The 22,811-nt window shown below is 58.6% G+C and overlaps 1 protein-coding gene across 1 annotated transcript in view; it reads right to left on the bottom strand.

Annotated features, from left to right (window-relative positions):
* Window positions 1-22,811, bottom strand: part of Ppp2r2c (protein phosphatase 2 regulatory subunit Bgamma) — a 96,979-nt gene that overhangs the window by 32,233 nt on the left and 41,935 nt on the right. The window lies entirely within an intron of this gene.

Below are 22,811 nucleotides of genomic sequence, written 5' to 3'. Positions count from 1 at the left end.
CACAGTTGGCACCTGGGAAGTACCAGGCCTCCCTGCCGTCCCCAGCATTCTCAGGGTCCAGTCAGAGATGAACAGCCCGGATGTTCCAGGGGCCAGCCTGGGGGCCGGGGAAACTGGGGGGGGATGACTGTGGCCTGGCAGAAAGACGCTTCCCTCCCAGGAGAGCTGGCCTGCACTACCGCTGTCCCCGGGCTCTGCCACCAACACGTTGATTCCACTCATGCCCGACCCCTGACGAGTGGAGGTGAGCCTATGAAACCCACATTTCAAGTATGTTTGAAAAACAGACTGTTCTAGAACATTCTCCCCATATGCCCAAGCAGAGAGCAGACCCCCCATGCACGGTGGCTCTGCCAGCTCTCCGTTCCTGACCTGGGCTCTAGGCAACGAGACCCCTGACCTGACTTTAGCCATCTGGACCTACTTTCAAACAAGCCCCAGGAGAGACGCCCTCCCTCCCCCCCAGGCTGGATGCCAGCAGGCTGCCCGGCCCCATGTTCCCTCTCCTGACAGCAGCCAGGCGTCAATTCCTGGGACACAGCGTGTCTGCTCAGAGCCTGACCTCCGACCCTCCCACACCGCCCCCTCTGCCGCTTCCCGGTCTCAGGGACGGCAGCACCAGTGACGCTAACTCCCCGCAGCCTTGAAGTCACCAACTCCATCTCTCCCTGACGCAACATTACCCTGCTGCCAGGGCAACACACCCAGATGCCAGCCGCTTCCACCTCCACCTGATGCCACACACCTCCTGACCATCACCTCCCTGCCATCACCCGCTACAAGCCAGCTTCCATGGAGCAGTGAGAGAGAGGCAGGCTGCCACCTCATGCCCCTGCTCAAAGGCCTCCTGTGGCCCCATCTCAGAGTAACACAAGGGGTAGGGCTAGGGCTAGGGGTAGGGGCAGGGTTAGGGGTAGGAGGGCTGAAAGCCCCCGACGTGGATCACATCAGGAAGCCAAGCCTCTCTCTCCCGTGCCCCCATGGAACCTGGCAGTGCCCCCACTGGCCAGGCAACCTGCTCTCTGCCCCTGACTGAGTGTAGCTGTGATTTGCTTGGGGCTGCAGGACGTCAGCAGACACTGGAAAGGGCTTGGGCACTAGAGTTGCCACCCTGCACCTCTGCCTTTGCCAGGAGAAGGGCCTGCCCAGAAGCCCACCCATCCCAGAGGAAGGAGGTACAAGCCAGTCTCTGGCCAGACGAGACCTGATGTTGGCCTCTGTACATGTGAGATGAATGGCTTTACTTATTTATTTTGGGTACCGGGGATTGAACCCGGGGGTGCTCTACTACTGAGCCGCATCCTCAGTCCTTTCAATTTTTTTTTTATTTTGAGACAGGGTCTAAGTTGCTGAGGGTCTCCCTAAGTTGCTGAGGTTGGTCTTGAACTTGTGATCCTCCCGCCTCAGCCTCCAAGTTACTGGGATCACAGTCACGGTCCTGCGTCTGGCTACATATTTACTTTATATGCAGCGATTTGGGGGTTTAGCTGCACCACAGATGACGACACCCGCCCCAGCCCTGGCCACTACTCCATCTCAGTTATCCCTCTCCTGACTCTGGGCTCCATCTCCAAAGCACAGCTCTCGGGCCTGCTGGTGGTGGCCCCTGAGTGTCAGCAGAGCTCCTTCCCTGACTTTCAATTCTGCTCATCTGCTGCTTCTCGAGGGCCCAGCTTGGACCACCTTTGCTGAAATCGCCGTCTGTATCCCAGAGCCCCTCTGGAGTAGCCCAACCCCCTTAGCCCAGACTGGCTTCTCCTACGGTGCTGTCCTGTCTGTGGGCTGTCTGTCTGTCAGCCTGAGCGCAAGGCTGCACGGGCAGCGGCTTGGGCTCCTTGATTGGCAATGGCACTTTGAAACTCGGTGTGGCATGTGGTGGGTCAGTCTAAGGTGTCATTCTATGTAGACCTCTGGGAAGCAGCTCCCGGCTGGCACTGCCCTCTGAGCCACCAATGCCAGCTTTGATGGTGACAGAAGAGAGGAAAGAGAAAAGCGAGCTGAGAAGCAGAAGGTGGTCATGAAGACAGACGCATGACGATCTGTTAACACTTAAAACAAGGCCCAGAGGAAACACGCACCCGTCCCTTGAGCACGGTGCAGAATGTCCTGGCCCCTGATCCTGTCCTTCAGAGAACTGTTGGCGGCCATGGAGCCCAGCCTCAGCCCAGTCCTGCCAGGCTCCCAGATGTGGGCTGGTTCTCACTGTTTCATATTAAAACCCCCCAAGGGGAAAGAAGGAGATGTAAAATTGTATGTAAAATGTCTTTGATTATGTGGACCCGTGGTCACAGCCAGGTTAGATGAGCAAACTAGCCGAGGGACGGCAGGAGGAAAACCTCCCAAAACGCCAACGGAGGTTCCTCTGTGGGGCTGAAATTAATTTTTCCTCCTCTTTCTACTTTTCTGGTTTACAGATTTTTTTTTGTAATGAAGACACATTATTTTTAAAAAAAGGTTTATTGGGGTGTAATCAAAATGCAAAATGTGCACACGTTTAATCTATGCAATTTGATGCGTCTGGACATATGAATCATGTATATTATTTTATGGCGGAAAATAACGGTGCTATTAAATTTAAATGCCAGTGTAACCTTGCTACCCAGAGTGAATGAGGGCCACAGAAGCTGGGTGGTCACCACAGTAACAGACACTAACGTCTGCAGGCGGCTCACGATTCATATGTCATTTCATAACCACCGCCTCCTTCTCACGTCACGCCAGCCCCCGGGGAGACATTACTATTTCCACTTGGCAGCTGCAGACCCCCAGCTCCCTCGGCAAGCAGCGACCCCTGCGCTCTTCCTGTGTCAGGCAGAAACGTGGGTTGGACGCTGGGCTCCAGCCCCTGACTGTGTGGCTCTGGGGAGTCACACAGCTGCTCTGAGCCCTGGTTCCTCACCTGCAATATGCCTATTAGAGTCTTCCAGGGATTAGAGGCCCATGAGCCCGGCGGGGGGAGGGGGTGAGAGAGTCAGGAGAGAGGGAGGGCAGACCAGGACTCCAAGGGATGATGCGTCCAAATAATTTGCTGGACAGAAGTTTAAGGTCTTTGTCACCTCTGATTCTGCCTCTAGAGAATGTGCAGAGAGCAGCCCTGAGGTGTGTGAGCTAGAGGGTGGCCCAGCCTCACCTTGCTAAGTCCCGCCACCAGCCCCTCCGGCCCCGCTCTGCAGGTAATGATGGGCGACCTCCCCTCACCCAGCCCAGCACTGCCTGCTCAGGCCCAGCAGGTGGCTGGGGGAGCCGCGCAGTGACCGGTTTTCACGGTGGCCATCTTCATGGTCTTTGGGGAAAGTGGCCTCCCCTGAGACTTAGAAGTTCCCATCCCCCTAACGAGGAAGTCAGGAGCTTTGGTGGCACCCCTAGACCTAGGCCATCCTCTCATCCTGAGAGCGCAGCCCATCTCAGCCCCACACCACCTCCTCCCAGAAGCCCCCGCCAGCCCTCCTCTGGCCGTCCCAGTTCAGTGGCCTGGCCCACAGCTGCCTTCGGGCCCCTGGGTGCTCCTGCAGGGCGAGCACTCCCACCTGGAGGTGCTGTGTCACTGTGACCTCTAGTCTTGACCGCAGGGGGCCGCTCAGCGTCTGGCCCACCAGGCTTGCTCCCTGCGCTGCCCCCAGGTCTCCCGCCCTAGCCCAGAAGCCCCACCAAGCAGCCCCCACAGATGGCAACCACAGGCCTTAAATGACCGTAAACACCACCACCGATCAATCTGAAGGCTGGGATGGCCACCCAGAGCAGGTGGGCAGCCACTGAAGAAAAGCCCTACGCTGGGCCTGCTTCCCGCCTCCAGCCCCAGGACAAGCCCCAGCCAAGGCCACGCAACTGTGGAAACTCAAGACGGCCACCGTCTCCAGGCTTACACCAGACAACAGTGTGAGGACACCCCACCAGCTGCAAAAGGGAGAGAGAAGGTTCTGGAAAGATCTCTTGGGAGAAGGGATCCCCAAATGTGGCAGGTAAAGTCTGCCCATATCTCTAGCTGCCCCCAGATCATGCTCCAAACAGCTGCAGGCTCAGAGAAGTGATCGAGGTCCCCGGCACCGCCCACCAGCTGCCAGAGTGGACGCTTGATCTCGGGCACAGTGACCGTCTCCAAATACAACAGGATCCGCAATGCCGGGTATATCCACAGGAAGTGACGGCGGCATGTCAGAGACCCCTGCCCTCCCGAGTGCCCTGCGGCACCCGGCACAGCACCAGAGATGGAACCAGCCCAGGTTCCACAGACATCAGGGACCACTGACCCTGAGGTGTCCTGGGGGCCGGAACTGACAAACAGAGATGCTCAGTAGCTCTGAGAACTGTGGAGGACATGAAGACAGCCTGCTCACACCTAAGAAGAAGGAAGGGAAACCCGGCAGAGCAGGGAGGGAACTCAATGGGAATCCTAAAACCCAGGAAGACAGTATCTGGAACAGAAAGATCCCGGGATCCTTAGCACGAAGAGATGGTGGAAGTAGGAGTCAGTGCACTTGGTGTCAACAAGAACTGCCCAGGCTGTGAACAGACAAAACGAAGATGTTTTAAAAAGAAAAGAGCAGAGATATGTAGGGGCTGTGGGAGGTTATCAAAAGGTCTGAGCCAGGCCCCCTGGCGCACCTCATACCAGCTACTCAGGAGGCTGAGGCAAGAGGATGGCAAGTTCAAAGTCAGCCTCAGCAACGTAGCAAGACCCTGTCTCAAAATAAAATAAAAAGGGCCAGGGTTGTGGCTCAGCACTTGCTCCAAGCCTTGGGCTCCATCCCCAGAACAGTGGGGGGAAAATCCTGACATATGTGCAGCTGGAGCTGCAGAAGAAAAGAAAGGGAACAGAGGAAGACAGACCTGCGGAAAGAGGCACTGAGAACTCCACAATTTGCAAAGAATATAATCTGTCCAGTTTACAAATTTAAGAAGCTTACTTAACTCCACAGGGCACACCCTGGCCTGGGCATGTGCTTGATTTCTTCTCCACTATGCCATGTGGGGGAAACGCTGCCTGTGGACCTCGAAGATGACAGGGTGCTCCACCTGGGCATTCCAGCCTCAGCCCTGTTACTTAACCAGCTGTGTGACCTCACCAGAACCACTCACCCTCTCTGAGCCGAGGCTGCCCCATGGGTAAAATGGGAATCATCATCACTACCTGGTCACAGTTCTCCTAGAATGTATGTGAAACTCAAATAGCCTGTAGGCTAGAAAGTTCTCTGGAGGTTCTGGCTGAGGCTTGCATTTGATGAGCACATCAGGGTCCAGGGCTGGGAGAGGAGGGAGGAGGAGGGCTGTGGGCAGGCACCCGGGAGAAGAAGGGGGCTCAGGTGCCAGGCCCCTGGGCTGGGGTTCCGTGAGTGGATCTGCCCAGCATCTTCTCTGGGCTCCCAGAAGAGGAGCCAGGCCCCACCTGGGAAGAGGGGTCCTCAGGCCTGCCCTCCAGGGGCACCCCAGGTCCAAGGACACATGCAGGTGAGGGGCGGCCAGGTGAGGCAGAGAGGATCTGAGGGTCTCTGGACGCAGTGACAGGAGCAGGGTCTTGAGGGACAAGGAGGGGGGTGGCAGATGAGGACTCAGGATTGCCATGGAGAGTGAGTCAGATACGGAAGGCCAGGAGAGGTTACCACAGGTCCAGCCTCGGGTCACGTCCTGGGTGGCCTGGTCCTAGCACGCAGCACACACTGAGTCCTTTCCTCAGTCTACAAGTTGTCGCAGTCCCCATCACCCCAGTGTACAGGTGGAGACACCGAGGCACAGAGGGCAACCACCTGCCAGAAGCCACCCAGCTAGTGGGAGCGGAGCCAAGATTCAGTGTCAGGCGGGCTGGCTCCAGAGTCCTGAACTTGACCCCTGCCTGGCGCTTCTCAGGACACCAAAGGGGTCAGAGATGGGCCTGGGGAGAAAGCACGTGCTGGGCTCAGAGTCCCCACACACCCCTGTGAAGAGGACCCTTGGAGAAAGCTGAAGATGTGGCCCGAGACCTGGAGCAGAGGGACCTGGTGTCTGAGGGCCGGGGAGGAGGTTCTGCACCCACCCACGTGCTTCCCAGGGACAGAAGAGAGCCAGCCTCGGTCATCTCAGGTGCTGTGTGCTGGCTGCCTGGGGGCCAGGAGATGCAGCAGGGGGGGGCTGGGCAGGGGGCCAATGCCCCCGGGGCCGAGGAAAGCCACGGGGCTACTGGACAAACAGCTGTGATCCCCAGGTAAGGGTCCTGCCAGAGAGGGCTCTGCAGGCGTCTTCCAGACCTCCCAGGGAAGGACTTAGGACAAGGTGGGCAGCCATGTCCCCCTGCCAGGCCCACCAGAGCAGGCAAAGCCCCAGCACACAGCAGATGGCCCGCGTCTCCTGCTGACCTCGCAGCCAGCGAGCAGGCCGACAGGACGCCAGCAGCCCAGCCCCGTCCCCCTGCAGGCCCTCCCCACCGTGGGCCTCGGGAGGAGCAGGCCTGGCTGGCCGCAGGCACACAGGAGAGATGCCAGCCTCTCTCAGAATCGGGACAGGCATTGACCGGGTCTGGAAAGTCAGTACTGAGTATGTGGCGAGGGGCACAAAGCTGAGGGGGACTGGGAAGGCCGGACAGCCCCCAGGGCAGGGGAGGGGCCTCCCTGGGGGGCTGTCAATCACAGGCCTGCCTGCTGCGCACCTCTGTGCTCACCCAGGGCACCTGGCTCATGGTCCTCACCCAGGGGTGACAATCCAAGGGTCACTAATTGCCCCACACTGGTCACCACGCAGGCCTGGTGAGCAGTTCTCTCCTGCAGCCTGAGCCTGGGGGGCCTGGAGGAGTGAGACGGCTCCCTGAGCTGTGCTTGGGCCACTGGGCTGGAGCAGGTTGTGAGGGGCTGGCGGAGGCTCAGGGGTCTGAGTGGGCAGGCCAGGGCGCAGGACCCCAGGCTCTGCCCCTCGGGCCAGGGCATCCTCAGGACAGGAAGCGGGTGCCCGCCCCAGCCCCAGGCCCTGGCCCGGCCTCTGGAGGAAGCCACCTCCTTCCTGCCGGTGACCTGTACAAGCCACCTCCCTCTCTGGTCACACCTCCTGTGTACCGAGGACAGGACCAGGCAGAACCCCAGGGCTGGGCATTGGATCCTCTCACAACCTGGCAGGTGCTGCGGGCCAGTGCTGGCCTCAGCACCACCTCCCCATCCGGGCTCCTAAGAGGAAAAGCACCTCCAAGCTGGGAGCGCGGGTCGAACCGTGTCAGCTCTTACACTGGGCCTAGCACTGACTCACTGTGAGGCCCGGGGACACCCGCCCCGGAGCTCCAGGAGGAAGGGAACGTCAGCATGAGGGGAGCTGTGACACGTGGCCAGCCAGCCCGGCTGAGGACTCTGGCCATGTCTGCTTAGACAGTGACCTTGGGAGAAAGGAACAGCAGAGGGAGGCCTGGGCGGTGCCCTTACGGTGGCGTCCACCCAGGAACAGCTGCTGTCTGGCAAAGGGAGACCTGCTTCAGCTCCCACTCCTGCCAGCTGTGACTCTGGGGAAACACTGCACCTCTCTGCGTCTCGGAGCCAGTGGATTTGTTCACCTGTGCAATAACACGGCAATGTGCACCTTCCGAGGGCGCTCAGCCACCTGGGACAGGCTCTCAGTAAGTCCACTGGTCACTCATTTACTCATTCAAGACCAGATTGATGGAGGAGGGCGTCGTCCAGTGAGTGCAGAGTTTCTGGGAACGAGGAAAGAGTCTGGAACTCGATGTTGGTGGCTGTAGGACACGGAGAACGGGCTTCCTCTTGGAGCCGTGGGCTTAGGAGCAGCTGGAGTGGTACGCGGTGTGGGGTGTGTTCTACAACAGAACGAGGACAACTGGACTGGCAGCACCGCGCACACTGGCCCTGGGCACAGCAGGCGCCCCGGGAGACAGACAAGAGTGACTTTCCATGGAAAGCAGTGTTTTCTGGAGTGAGGGCAGAAGGGCCCTTCTTCTGGCAGAGGCCTGAGGGGAGCCAGGAGGGAGCCGCCTGGATACCTGCAGGACCAGCACATACCAAGGCCCTGAGGTGAGTTAGGCCAGCTGCAGGCCAGCAAGAAGCCAGTGTGTGCAGAGGGAGGCAGGACAGGGCAGGGCAGGAAGGATGAAGCGTCAAGCCAGCCTGGACACCAGACCCCGCAGGCAGGAGGTGGCCCAGGGACTTTATTCTAAGCAAGCCGGGAGTCTCCATCTGACTTAGGCCTAGAGACTGCTCCGACCCTCTGTGTCTCTGTGGCACAGAGGAGATCTCTCGGGGTGCAGGGTCTGGCACTTGAGCGGCTCTGGGTCAGTTCTGTTGAGCCAGAGGGAACCAAGCCTCGCGGGGTGGGCTGGGGACATGCTGCAGCAGCCTGGGGTCACCTCTGCTCCTCATGTGACCTCTCTCCCGCTGCACTCTGGCTTCTCATTGGCTCGGAGAGACGCTGGGCTCACACTGGTTCTGGTTTGATTTTAGACCGTGGCGGGCTGGGGCCTGACCTACACCACACCAAACTCACACTTGGTGGTTTCTGGACATGCCACACGGGAACCATCCCTGCTACCTAGTGCAGGGCAATCCCACCGCCCCATCGTGGTGTTCCCGTTCCTCCCCAGCCAGGCAGCCACCGCCCACTTCCTGAGCCCCTGGACGTGGCCTGCTCTGGACCATGCCGCGTGGCCTCCCGGGGCAGGGGTCTCGCCCACCCATCAGGGCTTTCACAGCGAACCTCAGTCCTCGGTCCCCTCTCATGGCTGGCACTATCCCAGTCATCACAATGTTTCCAAGACAGGTAGGTCCCTTGGGGGACATCACGAGCCTCTGGTAACCCCTGCATCCTGGGTCCCTGAGCTGTGGCTGTGCCCAGCTCTGCCAGCCAGGGGATGGCTGCGGGAGCCAGGGTGGGTGTGGAAGGACACTGCCCCGTCAGGGACAGGGGAGGGGGAGGCTGTGATGGTGGCCAGCAGCTCCTCCCCACCCAGGCCAGATGGGACCCCTGCTGAGTGTCTGCTGGCTGGGCTGGCAGGGCAGATGGGCCTGGGGGAGGAACGGGCAGCAATGGATTTGCCAGTGGTCAGCAGGGTCCAGTCAAGCTTCTGGGTCTGATTCCAGGCCAGGCTGAACTGTGCCCAGAGCAGGGGTGACACCCAGCTCTGGCTTCAGCACAGCCTCTAGGGGCTGCCCTCAATCAGACTCCTGGGGCCTTAAGGTGGCCAGGTGGCCTGAGGCCAGCCACTGACTCAGGACGGGTCAAGGTGAAGGAGACCACCTGCTCCCCGCCCGCTCTCTTGCAAAACAGGCTCCAGAAAGCCTTCCTCCCCCAGCACCCTCAAATCACCTGGGCTTCTCTCCTGAAGAAGAAGAAGATTCTCTGGCCCGGCCCTGCTCTCCTGGCTGGACCACTGGGAAGGTCCTCCTGCGTGCTGAGGTTTGAGGACCCCGGCAAAGCAGCCTGGAGGGCGAGAGCGCCAGGCCTGTGCATTCTCAGTGATCCTCGGCACGTTGGGTGACTCCGAGCCTCCACGTCCCCACCTCCAATGGGAGACGCCCGGGCCGGCTGTGAGAGGGACCGAGGTGAGGACAACAGAACTGCCCAGCACCAAGGACCTGCTGAGAGTCGGTAACTGCAGCTAGTGGGCATTACCACTGCTGTCACACACCATCGCAGTGCCACCTGGACATGGTAGGGGAGTAAGTGACAGGAGGGGGCTTCCGACCAGGCAAAGCGGCTATGGGGGCCGATGTGGCTCTCACGTCCTGGTGGTGGGGTCTGGGCGAGCCCTGCTGGCTCTGAGCCTCAGTCTCCCTGCCTGCAGCACGTTGGTGACTGGAGCCGTCCGTGCTGGGGGTCTGCACACTGTGATGTGTGTCCCCGTGCCCGGAGGAGCGTGCAGGCCTGACGCTGATTCGTACGGATTACCCAGGTCGGGCAGGCCAGCTGGCCCACTGGCTTCTGTCCTCCCAGCACCTGGGGTCCCACGGGCCCTGTCCTCCCTGCCCAGTTCCTTAGACCCCAGCCAGCAGGCGGGCAAGGGGGAGGTGGCGAGCTATCCAAGCCACTGCAACGCCTCTCAGTTCTCATCACGTCAGCGTGACCACCAGACCCCCTTAGGCCTGTCTGCTCCAGGCAGGGGCTCGGGCACTGAGCCACTATGTCCCTGGCCAGACTTCCCCAGGCTGTGGTGCTGGGGTCAGTCAGCAGGGCTGGTCCCTCTCCTCTGGCCACCGCTCTCGCCTCATCCTGGCCCAGGCCACGTGACCCAGCAGCTGCAGCCTCAGGGGGTCTCCTCTGAAACTAACACCTCATCACATCACGAGCCTCCCTGCAGCCTCAGTGGCTCCCCAGCGCCCTCGGAATGAAGGCCCATCTGCCTGGTGACCTCTTGCTCACCATGCCTGCTTTGAGCTGGCCCGGGCATCCTTCATTTCCCCAGAAGAGGCCACTTACTTATTCAAACTGGACTTACTGCACCCCTACAAAGTGCTAGACCATATCCTAGGCAACAGGAATTCAGAATTGTGCCCAACGGACACTGCCTGACCAGGGAGAGAGCTCGCCCTCAAATTCAGCAAGAACTACCTGTGGCGCAGAGCAAAGCTGACTTCTGCCCCGCCCTCCTATGGCACCACCCCGTGTGCCAGTCTCTGGGTGACAGTCAGGTAGAGGAGGCCAGTCACCCTGTTCAGGTGCCAGCTGGGATTCGGAGCCAGAGACCCCCATGGGGTGGGACGTGGGCTTGACAGACAGGTGAGGCCAACTCTAGTGGCGTGATGGTAGCAGCCGCGTCCCCAGCACCTCGGTTCTGAAAATGGGCAGGCCCTCGGGTGCTGTGGCTGCTCTCTGAGACCCTCCTGCTGTGGCCTCCAGGCTCCCTGCCCCTCTTCCACCTCCCTTGCAGCCCCCTCTCCTGACCCCCTGCCGGTACAGATGTCCGCCTGGGTTACCAGATGGCAACTGAGGAAGTGGCAGTTCCCGAGGTATGGCTGTGGCCTAAGGGGACTGCAGTGCCACCACACTCACCAACCTGTCACTGGGATCACAACACCCCTTACAGAGAAGAGAGGTGCACAGACCTGAGCCCCCCGCCCCAGATGCTGCCCACGTCCTTGGGCGCCCCTCCTACAGCCAGGCACATGGTCCAGCTGCAGCTCTGTGGGTGACAACAGCGATGGCCAGTGTGGAGACCCCCCTCCCCTTTGGTCTCCTGCTTAGACCATTAAGGAGCACTGCACATTGGTGGAGCCAGCCTGAAAGGGTGGTGGGCATCGCTCTCCCTTCTTACACAGGGAAACCCAGGCTGGGGGAGGGGAGTCCACCATGCTCTGGGGAACCCAGTGGGAGGTGGAGAGGACCCTGACCTGTGGCGCTCATCCAGCCTGTGGATGAACACTCCTGCCAGAGCTGATGCCAAGCACCTGCGTTTGATAGCTAGTTCAAGAACTTCTAAAAGTGTCACCGTTGGCTCCCACCAGCCAACATGGGCCAACTTGGGCACACCCTGGCAAAGTGAGCCACCTAGGTGGCCCGAGGTCAGACTCTGGCCCCAATGTCACCGCTGAGTTCAGAGTCTTCCCTCAAAAGCACCTGCACCCACCCAACCCAGTACAGCCCCAGGAGACTCTGGTGCACTCGGCAGGATCTTTGCCAGCCACGGAACCCCGGCCAGCACCACAGAGGCCACGCCAGGGAGCTCAGCTGGAAGGAAGGACAGGGAGGCCCACTCTGGCCACGCGCCTTCTAGCTGCAATCAATCCCCCAGTTATGGCTTGCAGGGGCCTGGCGTGATGAGCAGAAATACAGCGCCTGGCCAAGAGAGGTCAGGTGCTGTCCCCGTGCTGGGTGGGTGCCAGCCTCGGATGCCAGGTGAGGGGACTGGACCAGCCTCGGGGTCCCTCTGTGACCTCTTTGTCCACAGATGCTCTGGCTTGGGCAAGATGAACAGGGGCCTGGAGGACAGGCAGCATGGGACCCAGGGCCCCACCCCTGCCACCTGCCCCTGGAGGAGGACACCTGTTCCTGCAGGGGCAAACCCTGGGCCTTCCCCTTCCCCCTCCCTCCAGCTTGGTGAGCGTCTCTCTCCCCCAGGAGCTCGCAGGCTGCAGGTGAGGTCTGGCTCTCCACCTCGGGTTCCCAGGACAGTTCTTCTCCAGGTCCCTCTGCCAGGGCTGGCGGGACCTGGCCCTGACCTGCAGCCAGCCATCCGCCAGTCATTCATTGACCCAACGTTCACCCATGTCCAGCCCATGTGGAGTCCCTGGGGCTGGGCCACCAAGGGGGATGTGCAGATGGCTTATGCTTCCATGGTGGCTTGGAGGGAGACAGAAAAGGAAACCAGTAAACTCATTCCAGGTTCTGGGGAAGAAGTCTGTGCCAGGAGTGGGCAGAACCCCCAAGAGTGGACAGTACAGCCTAGTGGTCAGAAACAGCCGCTTTGGCCAGCCCTGGATCCAAGCTTCCCTTCCTCTCCTTAGTCATCTGAGGAGGCTACTCACCCCCAGCCACAGTCTCCTCGTCTGTCCATGGGCTTAAGGCAAACCCTGCCTCAGAGGGCCTTAAGGGTTAATGAGGGACAAGTGTTCCTCACAGACAGGACTAGACTGGTCCCAACCATTTCACAAAGGACAGAGCTGGAAGTCTGACTCAACCTGATTTCAAGACCAAGATAAAGTGACGACAAACAAGAGTGTGGCGTTGGTGGAAGGCGAGACAGAGAGATCCCTGCAGCAGGCAGGCGACCGGGAACCACCTGCGATTCCAGAACAGCTGGCCTTCCCAGAGGCACCGAGGCCGGTCGCTGAGGAAAGGGTGGTCCACGCGGGAAGAGGCCAGGAGGGAGCCACACGGCTCAATGTGAAAGTCAAGACGATAAATCTGCAGGGGAATTTTGGCAGCTTTTATTTTTTAGACAAGACCCAAAGAGCAAGAGCAACAAAAGAAAAATGGATTTCTCAGACTTTATCAGAATTAAAGCATTTGTTCTTTGAAAGAAACTATTAGAAAAACAAAACGTCGTGCCACAGGATGGGAGAAAACACCTGTAACCACGCACCTGACCAGCCACTCGCATCCAAAGCTCGTAAGGACGCAGCACTCAGTGGGAACACAGCAGCCGGAGGGAGAGGTGGGAAGAGGCCACCAGAGGTCGGGCTCTCCACCTCGTGTTCCCAGGAGAAGACCTCGTGTCCACAGACAGGCAGTGGACACAGGGGAGGCACGCCACATCCTGGGCCATCGGGAGGAGCAAATCGAAACCACAAGGCGACACTGGGACTCACCCACGAGGAAAGATAGATTAAAAAGTCCCGGCTGTTGACCATGAGGAGTGGCTCACGCCCCCACACTGCCAGGACTGTGCAATGAAGCTGCCCCTCGGGATCAGCCTGGCAGGATCCTAAAGAGCCACACAGGCCTGCCATGCAACCCACCCGTTCCTCATAGCCAAGAGGAAGCAAAGCACACACATGTGCAAGATGTGAGCATCCCTGTTCACAGCGGCCGGTCCACCCAGCTCAGACCTGGAACAACCCAAGTTTCCATCGACAAGTAGAAGGATGAACAATTGTGACCCAGCCACTCCGTGGGCTACTACTCAGCAATGGTAAAGTCGACCCTAGGCATGTGCGAGACAGTGGGGGGACTCTCAGAGTGATTCAGCTGGGGGAAAGGAGCGCGGTGACTCCATTTATATGGACGTCTAGAAAGTACGGACCAATACACAGCAACAGAGAGCTTGTGGGTGGCCAGGCGGGTACAGGGTAGAGATGGAATGGACCACTGGGGACAAGGGGACCTCACAGGAGGTGCTGGTTTCATGTGCATGTGGCCAAGACCCGACTGTATTAAAGTGTTAAAGTGAGTCTGTGGCCAAGACTCACTGTATTAAAGTGTTAAAGGGAGAAAAGGGGAAGCAGCTGCCCTCATGGGAGGCCTCCAGAGAACCGCAGGTCTGACCCCGGGACCGTGGGTCGTCGACACCACCCCAAGTAACCTTGCGAAGGGAAAGAAGCCTTTGGTGCAGTTTTCATCAATCAAGCGCATCCTACCTGCCAAGACACAGTTCACCCAGATTTGTCTAAGGGGGGCTGGCCCACCCGCCTTGGCACAAGCACCACGCTGTGCCCCACGTGGTGGAACTGCGTCCATCGCCTAAGGTTAGACATCCCCTCCCTCTCCCAGGCGCTCGCAGCCCGCCAGAGGCCGGCAGGAAGCTGCAAGCCAGCAGGGTGGCCTGCGCTGAGCCCGGGGCTGCCCCCTGTGCCACAGAGCCCTTCACACACATGGCGTGGCGGGCAGAGGAAGGGACCTGAAAACCAGGGCACAGCCAAGAGTGGCCACCTGCTGGCAGGTGTCCTTCTGTTGGACAGCAGAAGTCTGCAGCAGAATGAAGCCCAGGCAAAGGGTGGAGGGCTTTGACGGGGGCCGAGCCAGGCCAGTGTGACTGGTGTTCCTCTCCTGGTCCGTCTCCAAGAGGGGCACTGTCAGGACTCCAAAGACCCTGGGCTTCCCTGTCCATGCATGAAGTCCCCTGGAGCTGACACCTTATCCTGCAGTTTGCCTGAATCGGTAGTTCTCAGATGGTGTCCTCAGACCCCTGGGGGTCCCCAAGACCCTTCCAGGCATTTGCAACTCCATGTTGTGTGAAGTGGTGACCGACAATACTCCAGCCACACAGCCGCACACCAGACAAAACGGCAGCCCTCTATTAAGCCAGGCATTAAAGAGGTTTACCAAACACCACTCTTCTTACTACTGCTTTGTTTTGGAAAGTATAGTTTTTCAGAAAAAAAAAATTATTTATGTTAGCATGTAATGAATTGTAATTTTTATTTTGAAATAAATTCATATATAAATCTTTTAACAGTCTTGGTTTTATTTTCTAATATGGCAAACATCAACAGACACAGCCCACATAAACAAAGGCTTTTTGGGGATCTCGAATAATTTTTAAGAATGTAAAGACCAAAAAGTTTGGCAACAACTGCCCTAAAAGCGTGTTGGGCAATTTGGCTGCTTGACTTGACTGATCAAGGCATCTACAGATCTACGGATCAAGCGCATTCCTTAGCGCTTGGAGCGCCCAGCCCGCTGAGGACTCTCCCAAGCTCCTGGGTTTGTACCTTTGGTCACAAGGCACCCAGAGCCCAATGTCAAAGTCAAGGCTGGCCAAAGCCCCTAAATAAACACCTCAGAATTGGGCCCTGGCTCCCCCACCTCCCGGCTCCCACTTGTGATGGTCCAGGGCTGGGAGCCGATCACTATCTATCAGAAATGTTTGTGCCACATGATTCGCCCCACCTGCCCCTCTGGGAATGTGACCAGGGCAGAGACTTCTATCTCTGGACTCGGTTCATATATAGGGACACAGTTAATCGTGAGCACAGATGTGCCAGAGAGGGGCTTTGGAGCACTTTCAGCAGCTGTCCTGCACACCACCCACTTCCCCAACCACAGGCGCACGTGCGCGTGCAGTGGGGAAAGCGCAGCACGTTGGTCGCTGGTGTGTCCAGAGTGCTCACCCTCCCTGGCCCTCCTCTCTTGCCACTTCCTTCCTGGGTCCTTGTCCTCCTCCCTCCTCCCATCTCTGCACTAGGCCAGGAGTGTGGAGGCAGGGAGCAGCCCTGTCCCTAGGGCTCCCAGGCTCCTGGGGGAGTCAGGGATGTAAACAAGCACCACGTGGTGCAGCCCAGCCTGGGGGTCAGGAGCAGCCTCCTGGAGGAGGAGCTGCATCCTGAATCCTCCTGAACTGAGGGCAGAAACACTGCAGGCGGGAGGCATCCTGGATGGCAAGGACAGGTGCACGGCTGGGGAGCTCATTCTGTAGAAGGACGCAGAACACTGTCAGCAGAGGGGTCCTCGAACACCAGCCATGCAAGGACACGAACGACCCACCAAAAAGACCCCACCTGGTCTCCACTCAGCCAAGGAGAAGCTGTGTCACTCGGCTTGTCTCTGACTCATGCCCATCCTCGAGGGCCAGCTGGAGAACCAGGGAGAAGAAGGGCCCGTCAATTCTACCAAGGCCAGGGAGGGCCAGGGAGGGCCAGGGAGGGCTTACAAGAGCCGCGGGGCAGTGGAGGGCGGCAGCACCATGCCTCCCTCCCATTGGTGGATGACTGTGCCCACAAGGATGTCCCTCCCTGGGCCACTGGGAAGAGGCAGGACCCCCAGCAGCTCCCTGGTTGGAATGGGCAGACCGCTCATGGGAGGGGCAGCCCCAGAGACGGCGTCCCTCAGGGGTGGCTCAGCAGCAGGAATAAGAACTGCCCCCACCTCCCTCTCCTGCTCCCCAAGTGTCTCCTTTGATGGGAAAAAGAAGAGAGAAATTGCACTGAAGTCCCAGCTCTGTGCCCGAGTGTGTGGAGGTGACGAGACACCTGGGTTGGTGATCAGCTGCAGTTGAGGAGCCCAGGCTACAGGAAGGTCCCTGGCTGAGGCCTCCCCAAGGCTGCCACTGTCCTCGCTCTCAGAGCACACTGCCACTCTCTGCGGTAGGAGCCCTTTCCACTGGCACAGTGTGTATGTAGCCCTGGAGGAGGCCCCTCCTGTCTGAAGGGCACACATCCTGCCTGCCGGGAGGGGCTGCTGCTGCCTCTGATGACCAGGGCAGCTCCCTGTAAGCAGAGACGCACACTTCCTGTGCTTGGTAGGACACCTGCAACATCAGTTGTGAAGCACCCAGGTAGCACACTTGTCACCCCAGAGACTGCAGGACACCCTAAGTGGCCTGCAGAGATTCCCCATCCTTCAGGTGTGTCAGAATGAACCTCAAGGCCTGTGGGGAAATGGTGGGCCCCAAAATCCCAAGCTGTGGCCAGGCAGCAGGCTCATAGCAGGAGAAGGGACCTGCAAGAGGCCCAGAGGCAGGAGGCAGGGAGCAGCCAGGAGGATGGGGCACTGCCCAGGAAGGCGGTCAAAATCCAAGCCAAGTCCGTCCTGTCCCACCCTAACCCAAATAAGTAACTGACCCAGGAGGTGCTGCAGGAGGGCGCACCTGCCCACGCCCAGTCACCGGAGCTTCCACAGAGGGCTCTGCCAGGGCCACCTCTCCACAAACAGCAGGTCTGCAAGGACGTCTGCCCAGCAACTGTCTGCTTGACCTCAGACAGTGTCACCCTGGTTATTGATCCTTGTGGCCAAGAATGATGGGTTCAAAATATCTTACATAATCCTTGAAAAACTTCCCCTGGCCTCTGCCCCCTCCAACACACTCGGCTTCTCCCGGGCAGTGCTCGGCTGTGCCCAAGGAAACGTTACTCTGCTGGGACTCCTTCCCCCGGGTGACTTTGGTGGCAGGATGATTACAGTGGAGACTCGAACCCCACAGAGATGGCCCAGGAGACAGAGGGTCCTGGTGTGCAAGAGGCAGGCAACGGCTGCCAATGCTGTGGCCAGTTCTGCCGGGTGACAGCCGGGCCACTTGTGCATCTTGAGCAGCCCTGGCAGCTCCCAGGCCTCCACAGCCTCATCAGGGAAGTCAGAAGAGCGTGGCTCCTGCACAGGCTTGCTGGGAGGGTCACGGGCACAAGTGTGACGTGGGAGCTGGGGTTCTCACTGCCATTACAGCCCAGTCAGGCAACATGCAGGCAGCACAGCCACTAGGTCCCGCGTCGTCACCACCACCATGTCGGGGAGCTATGAATTCATTAGTCTTCCCATTTTACAGATGAGAAAACCAAGCGGGAAGGTTAAGAGAGTTCCGAGCGTTGGGGAGCTGCGGAGCTCCAGGGCAGGGACAGCCCTTCTCCCTTTCTCCCCCTGCAGCCGCCCCCCATCCTGCCTGCCCTGAACTGGCTCTCAGCAGGCAGCAAACTGAGCTCTGATAAACAAATAAACAACTGCATAAATGAAAGGGGGTGAAGAGATGAATGAATGTCACCAGGAGGACAAACCCTCCCTCCCCACTCAAAGGCACAAGGAAAAGCTCCCATTTAATTATGAGGAGGGGACCCCCAGGGCAACCCCCAGCCAGCAGCAACACAGGCACTTTCATTACCGTTTATGGCTTCCTGGGCCCATTAACAGGAGTCCCCGGTTCCTGGGGAGCGATTAGGTGGGGGAGGGCCGGGCCTGCTCCCGCCACCCAGAGGGCCGGGCTCTGGGACGCAGCCCGTCTCGAATCCAGATGCTGACACGACAACATCCCAGAAACCTCATTTGCAGACCCAGATTAGTGCCACTCTGATGATCGTATAAAAGAAAGATGGGACATAAAGAGCCAGGAACAAGCGTGACCATGGGTAACGAACGGCATCACGGCGGAGCAGGGAGAGCCCTCAGAGGCTGCTGTCATCGAGACCCATTTGGTAACTTACAGATTCCGCTAACTGTTCGTTTCGTAACCTGGTGGGGCCTCTTTTCCCTTTATTTTATCTGTTATCATCCTCATTAATAATCCAGAGGCACATGACGGGGCTGCCGGTGTATGATAATAACTGTTCCAAGCGCCAGGATGAAAGTCAGCACCCATCAGGGGCAGGGCCGCCCTGCTCTGACGTCAACACAGCCCCTCTTCCCAGCATCTGGCGGTCCGGCCCCTCTGCTGGCTCCGTCTGCCCTCCGGGAAGCTCCCCATGTGCTTGTTCACCAAACAGCTCCGGCCGGTCCTGGCCAAAGTGGCCTCGGCCCCACAGAGGTGGGCAGCACTGCTCTCTGGGAAGCTGCTGCTCGCAACCTCTTGTCATCTTGTGCATTTCATGACCCTTCTTCATCTTCCTTCTTGTCAAAATAGGAAGAGGTCACACTGCAGTGGGCTGAACGGTGTCCCCAAATATGTGTCCACGTTCCAACCCCAGAGCCATGAGCGTGACCTTATCTGGAAAAAGTGCCTTTGAACGTATGAAGCGGTTAAGAATCTTGAGACAGGAGACGGTCCTGCGCTGTCCCAACAGGCCCTCACTCCAGTGGCAGTGTCCCTGTCGGACACACATAGCAGACAGAGGGAAGAGCAGGTGGTGTGCGAAGGAGGCAAAACCTGGGCACTGAGGCCACAGAGCCAGGGGCCGACAGCTGCGAGGCCAGACAGGTGCTCCCCACGGCCCTCTCCCCACCTCGGCTCAGCCCTGGGGACTGCCCAGCTGTGAGAGCCGACGTCTGTCATTTTAAGCCACCCTTTGACAATGTTATGGCACGAAACGTAACATACTCACCAATCGGAAATGGTGTTGACGGTGTGACCTGGGCTGGGGTCCACAATGCCCAGCAGAAACAGGTCAGAGAGGGGACGAAAGCACCTGACCCTCCCAAAGTCCAGTAGACTTCATGAGCATTTATTGCAAAAATCCCAACGTTTTAAAGCCAAGTACCCTTAGATAAATGGATTGGAAAGTTCTTCAACTATTCAAAAGTGGATAAAATGGATTTAATTTTTTCCCCAGAGGATAAAAAAGGTAGATTTAAAATTATTCCCTAAGGATACACAACAAAGCCCGCATGCGGTCCAGCGCGGGGGCCAAGGGCCCCAGTGTAGCTGCTCCGAGCTGAGGTGCGCTGTCAGCTGGGACTGCACAGCAGAGCTCGAAGACTTGACATAAAAGGATGTTTACCATCTCATTAATAAGTCCGCACCGTGTTCACCGTAGTTTGGACATTTACAACTACCACAACTTCACCTATTTCTTTTTATTTGTGTAACATGGCTACCAGGAGATTTTCAATCACACGTGGGTTCCCATTGCTGTCCACTGCTGGGCACCGATGTAGAGGACACAGAAAATGTGGTCAGGACAGTTAAAATGCCCTTAGATTAGTTGACAAAAGAATTAAAATGCCAGCCAAATGGCAGACGAGCCAGAACCCTCCCCACAAAGGATGCAAAGACACCCAAAAGGGACCAAATGTTAAAAACTGATGAGCCAATAGCAGCAGGGACTTCGCTGTCCCCTCCCCCCACCCCCAACTCCAGGCTAAGGGAGCTCCAGGGAGCCCTGGCCAGCCCTGGTTCCTCACCAGGGACACGCCAGCCCTCAGCTGATTGGATCCAGAGGCAGCCACCCCCTTCAAGAAGCAGCCAATCATGGGCTCCCCAGAGGGCTGAGCCAATCACATCTCTCTCCCAGCAATCTGGGAGAGGGACTGAAGGGCATTGAGCCCAGAAACTCAGGTGAGGCAGCTGAGGCCACCTGGAAGACGGTGATCCAGAGCTCCTCGGTGGTCTGCAGTCACACCCACATGTAAGTGGCATTGTCTGTGACCAGCAAGTAAGCCAGGGGGAGGCACAGAAGCACCAGAGTCAACACTATGACAGAGCAGGGACTGCCACCCATGTCAGCCCTGGGGACACTGAGATAGGGGAGAACCCGGCCTCGCCCAGTCATGGATGGAACTGGGGGTAGAGCCAAGAGGAGAACCCAGGTCTCTGGCTTCAGTGAACATGCCTGTCCCAACACAGGCGCTCTTGTCCCCCAAGCCTTTGCCCCACTGCTCCCTCCACCTGGAACCTTCCAGCCTTTGGCCTCTGTCTGATGAAGGATCCATGCTCAGCTCTGCCTGAGGCCTGCCCAGTTTCGGGGTTTCAGGGTCTTGGGAAGCAGCTTGGAGCAAGGAACCAGGCTGGTGCGACACCATCTACATGACACTTATCCCTCGGATGCCCTTAATTTGACGGGTGTGCCAGCTCCACACCAGGCCAGCTGGCATGTGGGCAGACACACCTGCCTGGCAGGGGCTGGGGAGCCTCAGGCCGCACTGGCGGAGCCCCTGGGCGCGGGCCTCCCGCTGCCTCTTGAGCTAATGAGGCTGCGTGTGAGCTGTAATTACACCCGCGTCTGAGCACACCCGGGAGCTTGTTCACACGGCCTAATGGAGCATCCCGTGTTCTACAAAGTTCACCATGTGATTTAATTAACCCCCCGGCCCAGGGGTGCTTGTCACCTGTCTCGCAGCGCAGACCCAAGCCTGCTGGGGGCCGGGGCAAGGAGGGAGCAGGTGGGTGTGCACAGACAGTCCCCAGGGGAGCAGAGGTCCCAGGCACCCGCCAGCCAGGCTCAGATGGAAGGTGAAAGAGGACAAAGGCGGGGACGTGGGAAGGTACTCAGGACGGGTCCCACCCTGCTCCTGAGGGCGCAGCCGTGATGCATCCTGGCCGGGTGGGACGGTCAGCGTGAGGAGCTCACGTGCAGAGAGAAGCCCTGAGACCCAGCTCTGCCCTGCGCGTGTCACCCTCTCCCAGGAACGCCGCAGTGTAGACGCCGTCACATACCCGCTCTCCTTTCAGCCTACCACAGCCCCATGAGGGGCGCTGTTACCATCCCCGTCGTAATGAGGAGGAAATACAGAGAAGGTAGGTAACATGCCTGCAGCCACACAGCCAGGAAGTGGTGGGCAAGACTCCTGCCAGGGCGGACCTCGCTGCTCACCCAGACCTACCAGGCTTGTCTGTGCGCCTCAAACATGTCTCTTCTCCTCCTTCCCAGTGGCTTGGCCAGTGCCCCAGATGCTCAATATCCCTGGTGCCTCAGTTTCTTCTTCCGGGAAATGGACATAACATACCTTGAGGGATTGTTTTGAGGATTACATGAGTTAATGGCTGAGAGTCACTAGGAACAAAGCCGGCCGAACAGTAAGCCCTAGGTAAACGTGTGTTAAGGGTCTTCGTCTCTTAGCCCTTTCTACTGGGGCAGGGGTTCCAGGCCCTTGCCACACAGGAATTGTGAGACCAGACCTGGGGGTGGGCCTTTCACAGAAAGGGCCACATTCCCAGTGGGTGCAGTGGCAGGGCTCCCCAGGGTCACAGCCCACCCTGACCTTCACCGTGTGCCGAGCCCTGCTGGCTGCATCACTGGCCTGCTGGTCCCCAGGGTGACCCTGTCGTGTTAACCCCACCCTGCTCGGGCTCCCACGTGTCCTTCAGAGTCACCTCTTGGAAACCTAATCCCTAAGTACATGGTGCACTGTTTTGGGGGGCGGGGCCCTTGGGAGGTGAAGGGCTCCCAGACACTGCCGACTGGCACCGTGATCCTGGACTGGCCGGAGAGCTGTGGGAAATGAATGCCTGTGGTTCAGGAGCCCAGTCTACAGCCCCTCGAGCAGCCGGCAGGGCCAAGACAGACGCCGAAGGTGACCAACGGAATCACAAACCTGGCTATGAGGCACAGTGATTTTCTCGAAGGTTCGCTCCTATTTCCCTAGAGAATAAACAGTGGCACACTCAGTCATGCACTCGCTTACTCTCACACTCACACGTTCACACTCACTCATAGCTCAGATCCACGCACTCGCACCCCCCACGCACGCACACACATTCATGCACACACGCGCATACCCCAGGAGCTGAAACTGAGCCACCTGGGATCACATTCAGGGCCTCTGGGAGGGCGCGGCCTGGCCTCAACACTGGAGGAGGGAGCACTGTTGGTGACCTGGACATGTTTGTCTCAGCCCAGGATTAAATTCACCAGGTAGAAGATGGTGGGTACATGTCAACAGGTGGGCGTTTGTCCTGAAGAGATCATCAGAGCAAGAGCTGAGCCTGCAGCCCAGAAGCCCCCAGCTGCCTCTCATCCCACGAGAGTGCCACCAAGGTCCACTAGTGACAGTGAGATCCGAGGCTCAGGTCTGCTCTGCATTTTCATATTTGGACACCCCGACAATCCTCCTGTTAGCAGCAGAGATGCTGAGCCCTGAGAAACGGGGTGCCTGGCCAGAGACCACTGCTGAGCAGGGGGCAGAGCTGGGGTCCCTACTCCATCTGCAGCTGACACAGGTGGCCTTCCCAACCACCATGTTCCCCCACAGTCCCTGTTCAGCCCCTTCCTCCCATGAGCATCTTGGTGACACTTAGAATGGGACCAGTAGCTCTGCAGTTGGCCGAAGATGGATAATCATGTCCAAATCCACACGATGATACATCTGATGGTAACATAAACGGGGCGTGTGTGCACAGGTGG

This window comes from Marmota flaviventris, chromosome 7 (assembly GCF_047511675.1).
Source record: "Marmota flaviventris isolate mMarFla1 chromosome 7, mMarFla1.hap1, whole genome shotgun sequence".
NCBI lineage: Eukaryota > Metazoa > Chordata > Mammalia > Rodentia > Sciuridae > Marmota > Marmota flaviventris.
This window is presented reverse-complemented; position numbering and strand designations above follow the sequence as displayed.